Below are 16,236 nucleotides of genomic sequence, written 5' to 3' on the forward strand. Positions count from 1 at the left end.
AGCATTCACATGCCATTTTAGAATAGTCGAGCCTATTTCTAGTTGCATTTTACATGTGTTGCATTAGCCATGTTAACATAGATAGGATCATGCATTGATTACTAACTAGCTATTGTTTTGGCTCGGAGTACTAGGTAAGCTTTTATGCTTTAGCATCTTGCATGAGTGTGAGTGTTGCCATGATAGCATGCTTGCCATGAGGTTAACTGCTTAACTGATATAACTGCCTGAATGCTTGTGAGTGAAGGTTGGATTACTTGAATTGGAACAATTCATTGAAATGCGAGTTTTAAGCCCACTTGAGGGTGGCAAATCCACGTCTTAGCCTACTTGCGAGTAGCACCTTCAAAACCATTTTCAAACAAACAAACATGAGATGTTTTGTTCCAATTTAGGCGATCTAGTCTATACTTGTGTGTTGTGCACATCACATAGTAATTATAGGCTAATAACCGGAATAAGAACGCATGTGTTTTCAAAAACAAGATATCATGTTAGTAAAGGCCGATCTTTGATCGGGCGAGCGGGGGTGCTCATTGCATGACCTTCCCCTCTCGTACATAAGTTCCCGAGCTGAGGCAACTTTGGTGATGACGAACACGTGGCCTTAGGCAACGAGTTAGGGTTTCCTAACTTTCCCAAAAGTAAAATATTTAGGTGGCGATTCTGTATCTGGCAAAGCAGTCCATGTTTGGCACTTCTTTATAAAAATTAGTTTTTCAAAACGATTTGCCGGATTTGGACTCTTTGGTGATTTATCAGTCTTGCAATGCACTTTGCGAGATTAGATTCAGAACCGTGACATTTGAGTCCGAACTGTAGTAACTCAATGAACAAAACGGATTTCACACCGCCCGCGCACGGATCCCGGGACATTCGGGCTCGTCTACAGTAAACTATAAATAGGTCTCAATAATTGGAGTTAATTTTCATAAAATCCTATTGAAAATAAGTCATAATAGAATTATTGTTAAAAATAGTTTTCTATAACGATTTTTTGCATGTCACTAAAAATTGACAATTAGTGACTTTTTTTTGCACGATTTTTATAAATTGTTGTTAAAACTTACAATTAATGACGCTTTTCTATGCTAAAATTTTCAAACAGTCACTGAAAGTTGAAAATTAGTGACTTTTTTTGTGACGATTTTTAAACTGTTGCTAAAACTTATAATTAGTGACTTTTTTGTGACAATTTTCAAACTGTTATTGAAAATTAACAATTAGTGACGTTTTTTTAATTATGTTTGATGAAAAATATTATTAATTATCATAGAAGCTATTAAATAATAAGTTCACCTATTAGGACTTACACATAAGTCCTCCGAATATGATAAACTACAAATAAATCCTAATGGATATGACATATCAAATGATATGATTAGGATTATGGAATGTGCTAAAAGACCTATATATAGACACCCTATTATTCCTCTTGTTTGATACACAAAGATAAGAATTAGAATGCTCAAATCCAAAAAACTGCACATTGAAAATGAGATTAAGAGGAATCTATTGAAAAAGGACCATGAATTTTCTGCCCCAAGAAATGCAATTGTGGGTAGGGAGGTGGAGGTGGAGGTGGAGGTGGAGGTGGAGGTGGAGAGAGTGGGTTTGGCAAATAATGAAAAAAAAAAAGGAGCTTTTGGGGGATGAGTTTTTGTTTGTGTTTTGAGACTAATGAGGTGGAGGTGGAGGTGGAAGTGGAGGTGTTTTTTCATAAAGGTAATTATGGTATTTTAGAAAAAATTTATTAAATTTAATTCTTTTTTCACCAAATTTCATCATTTTTGGTGGAAAACAAAATATAGGCTTGGTAAAAATTATTTTCTTATCATCTCTCATCATTTTTTATCATTTCTCACATACTTAACCATCCAAACAAGTGAAGGAATTTCTTATTTTTACTATTTTTTTTTTCTTCTCACCAAATCCCTCCATCCAAAAGGAGAGCTAAGATTGAATTCTTTCAATGCTCAAAAGGAGACATAGAAAGTCTAGAAGAGGGATGTGTGAAAGAAGATGAAAAACCCAAATTTATTCGTAAGTTTAGACATCAAAGATTTGAGGAGGATCCGTGAAGGAACCGGAAGGTGAATGGAATATAATTTTTTTTTTTTTTTGGGATAAATTATATTAATGGTTTTTATATTTTATTTCTTGTATTATTTTAGTTTCTTCACTTTCAATTAGATTAACCCTTAATTTTAGATTTTGTATCAATTTGGTCTAATTAATAATGTCGGTAGCTTTTTTGACGAAAAATTATCACTGAATTGGTTGAGATTAACTCACTGAATTGAATAAGTTTATATTTTTGCCCTTAAAATTATGACATATGTCACTTATGTACGTATTTTTTAAAAAAATAAATGTTAAGAGTTATAATAAATCGGGCCAAATTGAGATAAAATTGTAAATTCAATGTTAAAATTAAATCAATTAAAATTATATAGACCAAAATGACATAAGAAACATAGTATAAGACTACCTCTTTTTTTCTCTTTCATTTTTGCTTTCTCTGCATGAGTATTTCCTCAAATTATTGATCCAAACACAATCAGACAAACTTATATGCATTTATACTAAATAAGACACTAGGGAAGTGGATAAACAAGAAAACTTATTAATTTCAATCAAATATATAGTAACGACACAATAAAAAATTTTAAAAAAAAAGAGAAAATAGTCCAAATATAGAGAAAATAAAAGGGTGATTTTTGAACAAAATAAATATTTAAAAGGGAAATTGAAGGAATTTTTATTATAAATGAAAGTACAAGTGGGCTATAGAAGATTTAAGAGGGTACATATGAAATTTTAGAGGGGCAAAATCAATAACTTTGTTAAAAGTCTATGTAAAATTATAATTTGAATTAACTACAATTTTAACTTTTGAACTTTAACCCAAATTTCACGTTAATTCTCATAGTTTCAAATTGAATAATTTAGTCTCTTCACTTGAAAATAGTTTCAATTTGGTCAATTCGTCTAAATTTTCATTAATTTTTCTTACGTGTACATTTTAGAAGATTGACAAGTATCTCAAAATCATTAACTTTAACTTTCAAGTTGAATGGAATGACTAAACTAAAACTAAATTTAAAGTGTAAGGATAAATTATTTAATTTTAAACTATAGAAATTAAAGTAAAATTTGAATCAAACTATAGGTAAAAACTATAATTAACCCTTATAGTTTTTATAAACTTAAGAGGGGGGAAGCTGCCCTCAGTGCAATAAATTAACGTTTTAATGACAAATTTAGATATGAAATCACCTTTCAAGAATGAAATATCTTAATTCCCAAAAGTGTCATTGTGTTATTTTTAGTGACAAAATTAAATGTTTAATGCACCTTGGGACCAAAATTTTTGTCCAAAAAAACAAACTTTTTTGCACAAAATTATTGTCTTTAAAATACATTTATTAGTGACAAGTTCAAATTTTTGTTGTTAAAAGTCTTTTTTTTTTAATTCTACAAAATAATTTTTTAAGACGACTCTTATGACAATAAGAATTGATCTCTTAATATATTTTAACAAAATTTTCACTTTTATCAATAAAAAAATTTACTTTTAAAATTCTTATATATTATAGATTGGGTAAACCTCTGACTTGTGAAGTTTAGAGGCATTTCCAAACTTCACTCGTTTTAATTTACGGTAAATTATGTAAATGGTCTCTGTAATTTATACGATGTGTCAATTTGATCCATATTATTTTAATTTGTTTGATTTTGCCCCTTAACTTAACGGATTGTGTCATATTGGTCTAATAAATAACGACCGTTAGGTTTGATGAACAGAAACTCAAGCGATGTGTCAATTTAGTCCTTGTAGTTTACATGATGTGTCAATTTGGTCCATGTCAAAATCAAGCAAATTAAAAATACGATGTGTCAATTTAGTCCATATTATTTTAATTTGTTTGATTTTGCCCCTTAACTTAACGGATTGTGTCATATTGGTCTAATAAATAACGACCGTTAGGTTTGATGAACAGAAACTCAAGCGATGTGTCAATTTAGTCCTTGTAGTTTACATGATGTGTCAATTTGGTCCATGTCAAAATCAAGCAAATTAAAATAATAGGAACCAAATTGACACATCATATAAACTATAAGGACCAAATTGATACATCGTTTGAGCACGTGATGAGTTTTTTTCCACCAAACCTAACGGCCTTTATTTATTAGACTAATATGACACAATTCGTTAAATTAAGGGAAAAAATTAAATACATTAAAATAATAAAAACTAAATTACTACATCATATAAATTATAGAGATCATTTACATAATTCACCCTTTAATTTATATGGAAGAAGACAGAGTTTGATGGTAATAGAACAAAGGTTGGTAGTGACATTAAAAGGTTGGTAGTTGAGTTTTCATAGCCATATACAAACAACAATAATGTTTGGAAGCTCTAAGAGCTCTAATAAAGCGTTAATGATAAGTCTCACATGATTATATGATATTTTTTCTTCCTTTTTTTTTTTTTTTTTTTTGACACTTCACTAGAGCTCATGTAGGGATGGCAATCTGAAACCGGCCCGATGGTGACCTGACCCCCAACCCCAAATTCAGTGGTTATTCACTGAAAAATATCCCCTATGGGCCGGGGATGGTATTCGAAAATGCATCCCCGATGATATCCGGGCCGGGGATGGGGATAGGTGTTTCAGACCCAACCCCCGATCCCGACCCCACCCCGCTTAATCCTCGATGTGAAATTACCATTTTGTCCCTGGATATATATATATATATATATATATGTGCTTGTATTTGTTTAGGGTTTGACACAGAGACACAAACACATACTCACCCTCTGTCTCTCACTCACACGGCGCTCCTCTCTCTCTCGCTCACCACTGGACTCTCCCTCTCTCTTTCATCGGTCACCGCCGCGCCTCCCTCCTCACCGGCGATCCTCCGTCACCACCGAGCCTCTCACTCACACACGGCGCTCCTCTCTCTCTCTCGCTCGCCACTGGTCTTTCCCTCTCGCTCGCCACTGGTCTCTCCCTCTCTCTTTCATCTGTCACCACCTCGCCTCCCTCCTCACCGGTGATCCTCTGATCCTCCCTCACCGACGCTCCTCCATCACTGCTCTCTCTGTTTAGGTATCTCTCTCTCTCTCTCTAGGGATTTGGATCTAGGGTTTACATATATGTATATTATATATATATATGAGTATATAGATCTGTTTATTTTAGATCTATTTCTTCAACCTTTGTTTTTTTTTTTTTCTTCTTCTTCACTAAATTTATTTTCTTTGCCCTAGTTTCTACAATTTCTTTGCCGTAACTGGTTTTGAAAATTTTCACTCTAATTTGCATCTCTGTTCGTGTTTATCACTTGTAGCTTTCACTTTCTCTCCTTTGTGCTTGTGAACGATCACTATAATGAAGATGAGGAAGCTCAATCATCCCACCGGTCACTGAATGTCTATGCTCAGGTTCATATTTCAGCTCATACTCTATATTCTAGGCTTTAAATCTTACTCTGTTTCTCATTTCAGCTCACCCTAATTTTTTTTTTCTTCTTCTCCAAATTTATTTATTTTATATATATATATACATAAATATATCTGTTTATATATTTCTTCAACCTCTATTTATCTGTTTAGATCTGTTTATTTTATATGTTATTGAAGATGATGATGTTGATGATGTTATTCTGTGTGTAGGAATTATTGTTCATTGTTCATTATTGAAGATTAATTTTGAAGATTAATTTGTTGAAATTTGTTAATTTGTTAATTTTGAAGATTAATTTGTTAGTCATAACCTATTGTGATTACTATTTTGATGATGTTATTTTGATTATATATTACTTATCAAGAGAACAACAATCCTAATAGTAGAAAAATTACTAAGAAAATGATATGTAGGACCACAGTTATTCTAACTTGACTCACACTTTTTATCAATTTTAAATTTACATCATTCACTTCTTTTAAGAAATAAATTTCAAAGTTGAAATTTTTTAATTTGTTAATTTCATTCAAATAATTCTCTAACTTCTGAAATTGATTCAGTTTTACCCTTATGTGACATTTTATCCTTTTTTGGCAATTAAGTTGATCAAATAGGACTAATTTAAAGGATAAATCGATAAATTTAATTCTAAAACCTTTTTCCTAGTATAAAAAAAATCCATTGATAACATGAGAAATGGTGAAAGATAGTGTTATTTCTATGATTTTTTGGGGGGGTCATTTTAATATTAGAAAAATAAATTTATGCTGAGTTTTCTCAGTTTATCCTTTAGTTAGGACCTATATAATGTATTTAATGGATGTTGTCATCTTTTTAGTAGAAATGCTCTGAATGTGTATTCTATATATGTTTTTTTCCCTCTCTACAGGCTGTAAGAGTTGAACATTGTGACCAGGTTCATGTCATTGTAGCAGCAAAACGAATTTGTATTGCAAATTGTCGTGTGTATTCTTCTTAGGTGTAAATCAACAGCTTCTTATTGTTGGTGACAACCATAAGCTACAGGTGTGTGACATGTTTTAGCAGTCTTCATTCTTCTTTCTTCTAATCATAGCTTGTGAATTGTCAATTGTGCAAAGAAGTTATTTAAAATCCTTTCTCTCTCTCTCTCTCTCTCTCTCTCTCTCTCTCTCTCTCTCTGTGGATACTGTGCCAACAATTGCTATGTTAGGTTTTTGATTTAATTGATTGGGTACTGTGTAGTTGTCTATATTAATTGACTTCAATGGTTGTTTTAGTTCCCCATGTACTTGATCGAGAGGGTTTAATTAAAAAACAAAAAAAAAAATTAACTCAAGGACTTAATCAAAAAAATAAAAAGTAGCCCTTATGTTCACCATGACATATTTATAGGAGTTAGAGTGACGGTTACTTGGTTTGGTAATTATTGATGTAAGAAAAAACTATTATTAATGGAATCATAGCATGGTTTTGTTAATAGAGAAAAAAGAAAATTGATGTTTAGTTAATTTGTTTCTCAATTCCATTAATTCAATCCATGTTATTACTTATTATTAATTTGTTTCTTACTTTCAGTAATGAATTAATTTATGTTACCTCTGTTAATATTAATTTAATCCATATTATTTTTATAAAGGTTAAAAATGTCAGATTTTAACTCTGAAGCACCAGTTAACTCTAATGTACCCGTTAACTCTCAAGTACCATTTGAGAGTGACGCGTCACAACATTCATCGCCAGCTACAAATGCACCTACGAACTTACTGTCTCCCCTCTCTAATCAACATGTTATTGATTTAGAAGAAGAATCTAATACTACTTGTGGAGGAACTAAAAGAAAACCTAGTGTTGTGTGGGAATATTTTAAAAAACAACAAGTCAATGGGGTGTGGAAGGCAATATGTAATTATTGTAATAAGCATCTTTGAGGTGATTCAAAAAATGAAACTAGGTATTTGCATGATCACCATAAGAGTTGTACTAGGAAAAAAGTGATGGACATGAGGCAAAAAATGTTAACTAACAACTTTAGTAGAGAGAGTCCAAAAATGAATTCTTATATTTTTTATCAAGATTTTGTTAGGAAAGAGTTATCACATGCCATAATCTTGCATGAATATCCCCTCTCTATCGTAGACCATGTTGGTTTTAAACGATATTCAGCAGCACTTCAACCATTGTTTAAAGTGCTTTCTCGAAATATGATAAAGAGTGATATTTTAAAGATTTATGATTATGAGAGGGTGAAGACATTGAGTTTGGTGGAGCATAATAAAAGTAGGGTGGCAATCACAACTGATATGTGGACTGCTAGCAATCAAAAGAAAAGATTCATGGCTGTCACCGCACACTTTATTGATGATTCATGGATATTGCAAAGTCGCATTTTGAGGTATATTTTTATAAATTTGCAAATCATTTAAAAATTGTATCTTATTCAGTTCAATTTGCATATTATTAATACTTATTTATGAATATCATATTTTAGGTTTATTTATGTTCCATGTCCACACACAAAAGAAGTTCTTTGTGATACTTTGCTTGAGTGTATGATGGGCTGGAGTATTGATAGGAAAATCTCGACTGTTACTATTGATAACTGCTCCACAAATGATGCCATGATTACCATGTTGATGGATAAGTTAAGTAATTCATCGCTTTTGTTGGGTGGTACTTTGTTCCATATGCGTTGTTGTGCGCATATTTTGAATTTGATAATGAAAGATGGATTGGATGTCATACAAGTTGGTGTGGAGAAAATTCGAGAGAGTGTAGCTTATTGGACAGCAACACCAAAAAGACTAGAAAAATTTGAAGAAACAGTCAACCAATTGCGTATTCCACATACTAAGAAATTAGGACTTGATTGTGCAACTAGGTGGAATTCAACCTACTTGATGCTACAAACAGCCTTATTGTATAAGGATGTCTTTTCTAAGTTGAAAATTAGACAGCCCAAATATAAGACTGTGCCAACTGAGCAAGAATAGGAGTTTGCTAGAGAGATTAGTGGGAGGTTTAAGATTTTTTTTGCTATCACTGAGTTGTTTTCTGGTACAAAGTATCCCACAACCAATGTTTGTTTCCCAGCTTTATGTGAGATTAGGATGACACTGTCTCAATGGCTCTCTTGTGAAATTGAAGTGATCAAAACAATGGCATCAAAAATGGTGGAAAATTTTGATAAATATTGGTTAGTGATACATGGTGTTATTGGAGTTGCAGTTGTACTTGATCCTAGGTATAAGATGAGTGTATTAGAGTTTTATTTTGAAAAACTTTATGGAGACAAAGCTGAAGATGGAGTTGATAGGGTTCGTCATATTTGTTATGATTTATTGCAAGAGTATCAGCACCGAGTTAGTATGGAGACCAATGTTGTTAGTGACTCTTCTACTCATCCAAAAATTATTACAGAGACCCTTTCAGAATTTGATTTGTTTATTAGTAGAAATAGAAGTAAAAAAATGAAGAATGTAAGATCAAAGTTGGACCATTATCTAGAAGATGATGTTTTGCCGAGAACTTCAGGTTTTGATGTTTTGAATTGGTGGAAAGCTAGTGGACCAAAGTACCTGACCTTGCAGGCAATAGCTAGGGACATTTTAGCTATTCCTGTATCCACTGTTGCTTCTGAGTCAACATTTAGTACTAGTGGAAGGTTAGTGAGTCCACATCGTAGTAGACTTCATCCAAACACATTAGAAGCATTAATGTGTGCACAAAATTGGTTGTGAGGTGCAGAGATGAAAAGTATTATTTCATCTAATCTACATATTATTATTTCAAATTTTATTATTTATATTACCATGGAATAATTTTAATACTGAATTTATATTCTTTACTTTTTAGGAAATTCAACATTGGAATCGGTGGGCTATGCAACTATATATGATGATGATGAGATCGAGTCGGATCAGTCATGTGTCACTTTTGTGTTAGTTGTCATCTTTTTTATTTTAATTGTTAACATTTTTTACATTTTATTATTAGTATTAATTATTTGTTTTTTTCCTTTTGTTATTTAACAGGAATTCAAGTTGAAGGAGATGATGGAAGTTGTGTGGTTTGTATGGGCATTGGACAAACAATGGATTTGATTTTTTATGTTGTAATGGGTATATATATATTTTGTAATTTCAATTTTTGGGTAACCTATCCCTTGCGGGTTGTGCTTCGGATTAATTATTATCTTTGCTACTTGTTGAATTTTCTTGTGTGTGTGGGCTGCTGGACAGACGTTTTGTTTGTGTTATTTTGTTGCTACAGGATGTTTTGTGTTTGGGTTGTGTATTTGACAGATGTTATATTTGACAGATGCTGCTGGACAGATTTATTGAATTTGTTGACATATATTGGCAGATTATATATTGGCATATTATGTTGAATTTTTGGCAGATTGTATATATTGGCAGATTGTATATATTGGCAGATGCTGCTGGATAGATTGTATATATTGGCAGATTATGTTGAATTTTTTAAGTTCTTTGTGATAGGATGAAAGTTGTGTGTGATAGGATTTTTTAAACATGTACAGATTATGTTGAACTTTTTAAGTTCTTTGTGATAGGATGAAAGTTTTTTTAATTTTAAAACATGTACAGATTCTTAATAGGATGTTTAAAATTGTTTTTTGAAAAAAAAAATAAAAAAAAATAACATAATCGGGGATTTTACGAGGTTGGGGATACACGATCCCCGATTGGGAGCGGGGGCAGGGGAGATATGGGGTCCCCGTTGAGGATCGGGGACGGGGACGGGGAATTTCTCACTATCGGGGATCGAGGACGGGGAGTATGGTCCCCGGCCCCGCCCCGCCCCGCCCCGCCCCGTTGCCATTCCTAAGCTCATGTTAGAACTCTAGTATTAGAGCTCTCTATCACTACTCATACAAACAAATGAAAAATAGGTGGCGGCTAGGGGATAAATATCCGCTCTTACTTCTTTTCTTGGATGGTGCAGTCTGGACCATTCGATTGATATACTTTGACCTTCACATAAGTGCTCTTCTTAATAATGGAAGATCAATTAGAAAATCCTAGCCATCCACCTATTATAGATATTTTCTAAAAAGTTATTTCATTTGGGTTTGTGGCAAGCTATAAGTGAAAAGGATTGGCATGTAGTTCACTGAAAAAAAATAAAAATAAATTATACTCACTTGCTTTGAGTTTTTTTTTTAATTTAATTAATTCTATATTTTTTTATATATAATTGCACTAATCTTCCTTTTAATATAATTAAAGAAACCAAAACTAATAATAATAGTGGATAGATACTGGAATAGATAAAGATAAACATACACGTTAGAAGAAAATATAGGAGAATATCATTTCTTTTATTCATGTGACTATAAAATTACTGATGAAAAATTAGCCTAGTGAATTAAAATTTTAGCAGATATTAGTGTAATTATATCAAAAATAAAAGAGTACATGTATTTTTTTATTTTTTATTTTCAAATCTCAAGAAAAATGAATGTAATGAAAAAAAAAAAAAAAATTCAAATACCTAGCTAGATAACTTTGCAACCACTTAGACAATGATTCACCAACAATAGGGGTGGGCGCGGGTCGGTTGCGGCCACGAAACCTCCAATCCGCCATCCGTCCGCCAGATTGGCGGATTGAAGAAAATCAATCCGCATCCGTCCGCCAATCCGGCGGATGTGGATTGAGCGGATTGGCGGTTTGGCGGATGGATGTGAATCGGTTTGGCGGTTTAAAATTTTATAAATTTTTAACATAATTCAACTTGTGCACTTCCTTAAAAAAAAAAGAAAAGAAAAAATATTACAGTCAATGACTTAAAAAAGTATTACAATCACTGTATGCCTTATCCAAAGAAAGAAAGTTTGAAACTTTAGAATATCACGATCACTGCATGCTTCATCCATATATTACAATCACAGCATGATTCATCCCTATAAAGTATTACAATCTGTGATTCTTAAAATATAATAACAATTCAAACCACCAAAACCATAAATAGAGCAGTAGTAGAGATTGAATGTCTCTATATTGTTACATCTACATATGTTTTTGAAAACAAAAACCAACCAGCATATATCATATTTTCTATTTATTATTTTTAGAGTTAGATTTAAAAACTAAAAAATATAGATGAATAATACGTTTATTTTTTTCAATTCAAAAATATATTCAAATTGAAAACTTTTTTTCAACAGAATATTTAAACTCTTTTTCAATTGAAAACACAAACATAATATTTAAACAAATTGAAAATACAAAGTCTTATAAATTACTACAGGTGCTCGCAATTTGGCAGTTTGGCGGTTCGGTTGCGGCCAAAAAATCTCAAATCCGCCATCCGTTCGCCAAATTGGCGGATTGGAGAAAATCAATCCGCAACCGTCCGCTCATCATCACGCATCCGTCCAAAATGCGGCGGATCGGTTCGGTTCGGTCGGTTTTGGCGGATCGGTATATCCGCTGCTCACCCCTAACCAACAAAAAACCACTTAGACAATGGAGCTGAGACAATAAAGCATGATTGGTTTGTTTGAGTTTTTCCCCCTTTTTTTTTCTTCTTTTTTTTTTAAAGTAAAACACTATAATAAAAAAAAATAGAAGTTAAAATGTAAACTTTCTTCCCATCTAAAAAATGTACTGTTTCTTTTAATAATTATTATCTTTTTATAATTTAGTTAAATGATTTTTGTTTAATAAATTGTAAATAGAAATTACACTATAAGATTTTTGTCTACTCATTAACTTATTTAGTATAGGGTCACTTCTTCTTCTTTCCTTTTTTTTTTATTTAAGCCTAGTGGGTAATTTAAATTTACAAAAAGAACTGATGTAGCATAATCTGAGAGCTTGGACTGGATTCCAAGTTGTGTTTGAATCATAAATTTAAGTAGAAATTTAAAAAGTGAAAAGAAATAGAGAAAAAAATGTGAATAAAATATAAATTTTTTTTTTTTTCATTTCTCTCACTTTTAAAAAAAAACAAATTTAATCTCTAATTAAATCCATCATTCAAACACATCCTAAAAAAAAGAAGTCAAACCCAGAAACAAATTGGCATAATTCTTCGATTATCAATGCTTTTTCCATGGAGCAAGTTGGTTGAGGGCTGACTTTGGGCACCTGATCTAAGAGAGGTAGCCCAGCCCAGTTTATGGCTAGGCAAACATTCGGTCCTGGTTTGGGCTGATCTTGATTATAAAAGGAGCCATTTTATTTGAACCTAAAAATTAGTACGTTTTATTCAAATTTTAAAATTTTAATTCTTATTATATTCTAATGTAAATTTACTAATAAGAATAATACATATTAAACTTTAAAATAAAATATTATTTTTTCTAGTAGTACACCTAATAAATTGTATATATTTTTCCTATTTAAATCTATTCTCCATCTTTCCGAAGTTTCAATTTTTTTTTTTTTTTTTTGTTATTCTTCACTCCAAAACTCTAATCCACAGCACCAAAACTCGTAATTATCATCAAAATCATTTTTTTTTAATTATATTGTTACTTACAAATAGAAGAAAGTTTGAATAAAATCAAATAATTGATGAGAGTAATAAGCAAAACAGTTTTTTAAAACAACTCATCAAAGAGGAGGTAAGTATTTACATAAAGATTAAAATACAATTATTGATTTCTATTTTTTTTTTTTTTTTTTTTTTGCATAAAAGCGAATATTCAGCATATTTTTCGTCATTATTGTTCGGACTTTCAAAACTAAACAAATTTACTTTATTCGATAGTGAATTTGTTTGGTTCCGGAAGCCCCACAAAGTTCACCCTCTCCTTCTCCTTCTCCTTCTCCGTCCTCCTTCATCATTCTCCATCGTTGGTGCCACCTTCGCCGATGTCGAGTTCCCTGATTGTGTTCTCTGTATGTGTAGACGTCCCTGAACACCCCAGGAGGATGAGTCCCGTTCTGTTCATTTGTGAGTCTACTACAGTTCGGACTCAAATTGTCACGGTTCTTAATCTGAACCAAAGAGTCCAAATCCGGCAAATCGTTTTGAGAAAAAAATAGATTTTTTAGAAAAGAAGTGCCAAACATGGACTACTTTGCCAGATACAGAGTCGCCACCTAAATATTTTATTTTTGAGAAAATTTAGGAAACCCTGACTCGTTGCCTAAGGCCACGTGTCCGTCATCACCAAAGTTGCCTCAGCTCGGGAACTTGGGTACGATTGGGTAAGGTCAGCTATGAGCACCCCCTCTCGCCCGATCAAAGATCGGCTTCTACAAACCATGATATCTTGTTTTGAAAACATTACATGTTCTTATTCCGGTTATTAGTCTAGATTTACTATGTTATGCGCACAACAAACAAATATAGACTGGGTCGCCTAAATTGGAACAAAATATTTCATGTTTGTTTGTTTGAAAATGGTTTGATGGTGCTACCCGCAAGTAGGCTAAGACATGAATTTTGCCACCCTCAAGTGGGCCTTAGAAAATATGGTTTTGCCACTTCCAAGTAGGCTTAAAACTCGCATTTAATGCATTGTTCCAATTCAAATAACCCAACCTCCACCCACAGGCATTCAAGCAGTAATATCACATAAGCACATAGGCACATGGTAAGCATGCTGTCATGTTAACATTCACATTTATGCGAGATGCTAAAGCATAAATACTTACATCGTACTCCGTGCCAAAACAGTGAACTATTTAGTAATCATGCAAGATCCTAGTTCATGTTAAAGTGGCTAATGCATCACATACAAAAATGTCATTAGAATGGGCTCGGCTAATCTAAGGATGACATGTGAAATACAAGAAATCAATACACGTATTCAAGTTTGAAATTGAAATACTATGCAGTTAGTATGATGCGCCGAGCCTGATGCATGCAATACTGATGAATGATGCACGCATGCATAGCATAAGGATGCTAAATTAAATATGTCCTAGTACTAACCATCAAAGCGGGTAAGCAAAAGGGAGAAAGAAGTGGGGGTTGGAAGACATGCACACACGCACCCACACTTATTACAAATTTGCTCTCGCTCGGAGGGACCGAAAGAATAATACAGATCTAACTAACCTACAAGTTAATTAAATGTTACAAACCAATTAAACTAGTTAAGCATATTAACTAATCTAAGAAAGTGCTAAAAGCAGCCTCGGGAAGAGGATCCAATGCACGCGTGCTTGGTTCCGCTCGGAAGTCCACTGCCATGCACAAGCTGCCTCTGTTTTCCCTGCTCTGCTCCTCTGAGGACTGTACAAGTCCCAAGGTACACTGTTTGGATGTTGGGGAATGCCACCGGCTGAGGCAAATGGTCACCGGCCATGGAAGGATGGTCATCGGCCATTGGTTGAGCTATCGGCCATCCATGAATGGTCGATCGACACTCTATGTAGCCGACCGGCAAAACATGGCATGGCAATGTAATTCAAGCAAATGTGTGCACCAACATATCCCCTATCATGTTTATGACTCAAAGGGACATGGTACTCAATTCCCGGACCATCAATCGCGCATTTCAATGCATGATGGCCCAAGAGACCAAGTGTGCACTTTGATTTCAAATGTCATGCAATGCACATAAACAAACAAATGGAGCTCAACCTCTATCACAAGCAATTCAAAAGGCAAGGCATGCGTGCCAATGCAATGCAATCCTAAGCATATGAGCCTAAGTATGCAATATGGGCATGCAAGCAAGTAATGTATGTTAGACACACAACCTAGGCAAACAAGCATGGAAAGCATGAAGCAATGCAACCAACAAGTATGTAAGACACAATGTGGGTGTTCAAACATGCAAGCAAGCATGTGACTTCATTCAATCATGCAACAACACACAAGGTGAGCATGCAACAACATGCGAACAATGGACTTAAACTGATTCGGGAAGCTCTATACTAAGCCCAAAACAGTGGCCAACATGCTCAAGAATGAAGGCAAAATGACATGTAAACATTCATGCACACAAGGACCAACACTTAAGCATTAAAGAGCAATTCTCAAGCACACTTAAGAGGATGCAAACATGGGCAAATGGCACGCATTATAAGCTCTGAAAATCATGTCATGAAAGGTGCCAATCCAAGTCAATAAGACAAGCTAAGCATGCAACAAATGGTCCAAGTACTCAAGGCAAGCTAAGGAGGCTTAAACCAAGGCCAAGTCAACCAAGCCTCACAAGGCTAAGGGAACTTAGAACAGGTCCAATGCAGACCTGAACGAAGCTAAGGATGTACCTAGATGGCATCTAGGTGGTCTAAATATGCAAGCATACAAAGAGGCACATTCATGGAGCATAAGGCAACAACCTTTTAACACATTGAAGGAGCATCAAACGCAAGCATATAGGCATGTTATAAGGACTGAAATAACATGGTAAATGGTTCCAAACCACTGAAATAATGCAAGTAATGCATGCTCATGGTCCATGCAATTGAGGCTCACAAGCCAAGAATGCAAAGAGGCTATACTAAGCATGCCATGGTCGACCAAAGCAACCAAAAACAGAACTTCAACATGCTAAAACAAGCACAAAAGCTTCACAAAGCTAAGCCTAAATCATGCTAGAACAAGGGTCTAAACCTAAAGCATGTTAAGGCAAAAATGTGGCATTACAAGACATGTATGCAAGGAATGCAAGGGGTGTCCAAACCAACATGAAACAGAGGTAATACATGGCAAAATACTACCAAATAACAGTTAAGGCATGGTCAACATGAACCTAAACTAGGTGCTCACAAATGAGGCAAAAATAGACCTTTTCAAGGACAATAAGGAGAGGGGGTGGCCCTCTCCTTCTTAGGACCTC

The sequence above is a fragment of the Camellia sinensis genome, chromosome 5, assembly GCF_055761805.1.
Source record: "Camellia sinensis isolate YWXY chromosome 5, ASM5576180v1, whole genome shotgun sequence".
NCBI classification, from domain to species: Eukaryota; Viridiplantae; Streptophyta; class Magnoliopsida; order Ericales; family Theaceae; genus Camellia; species Camellia sinensis.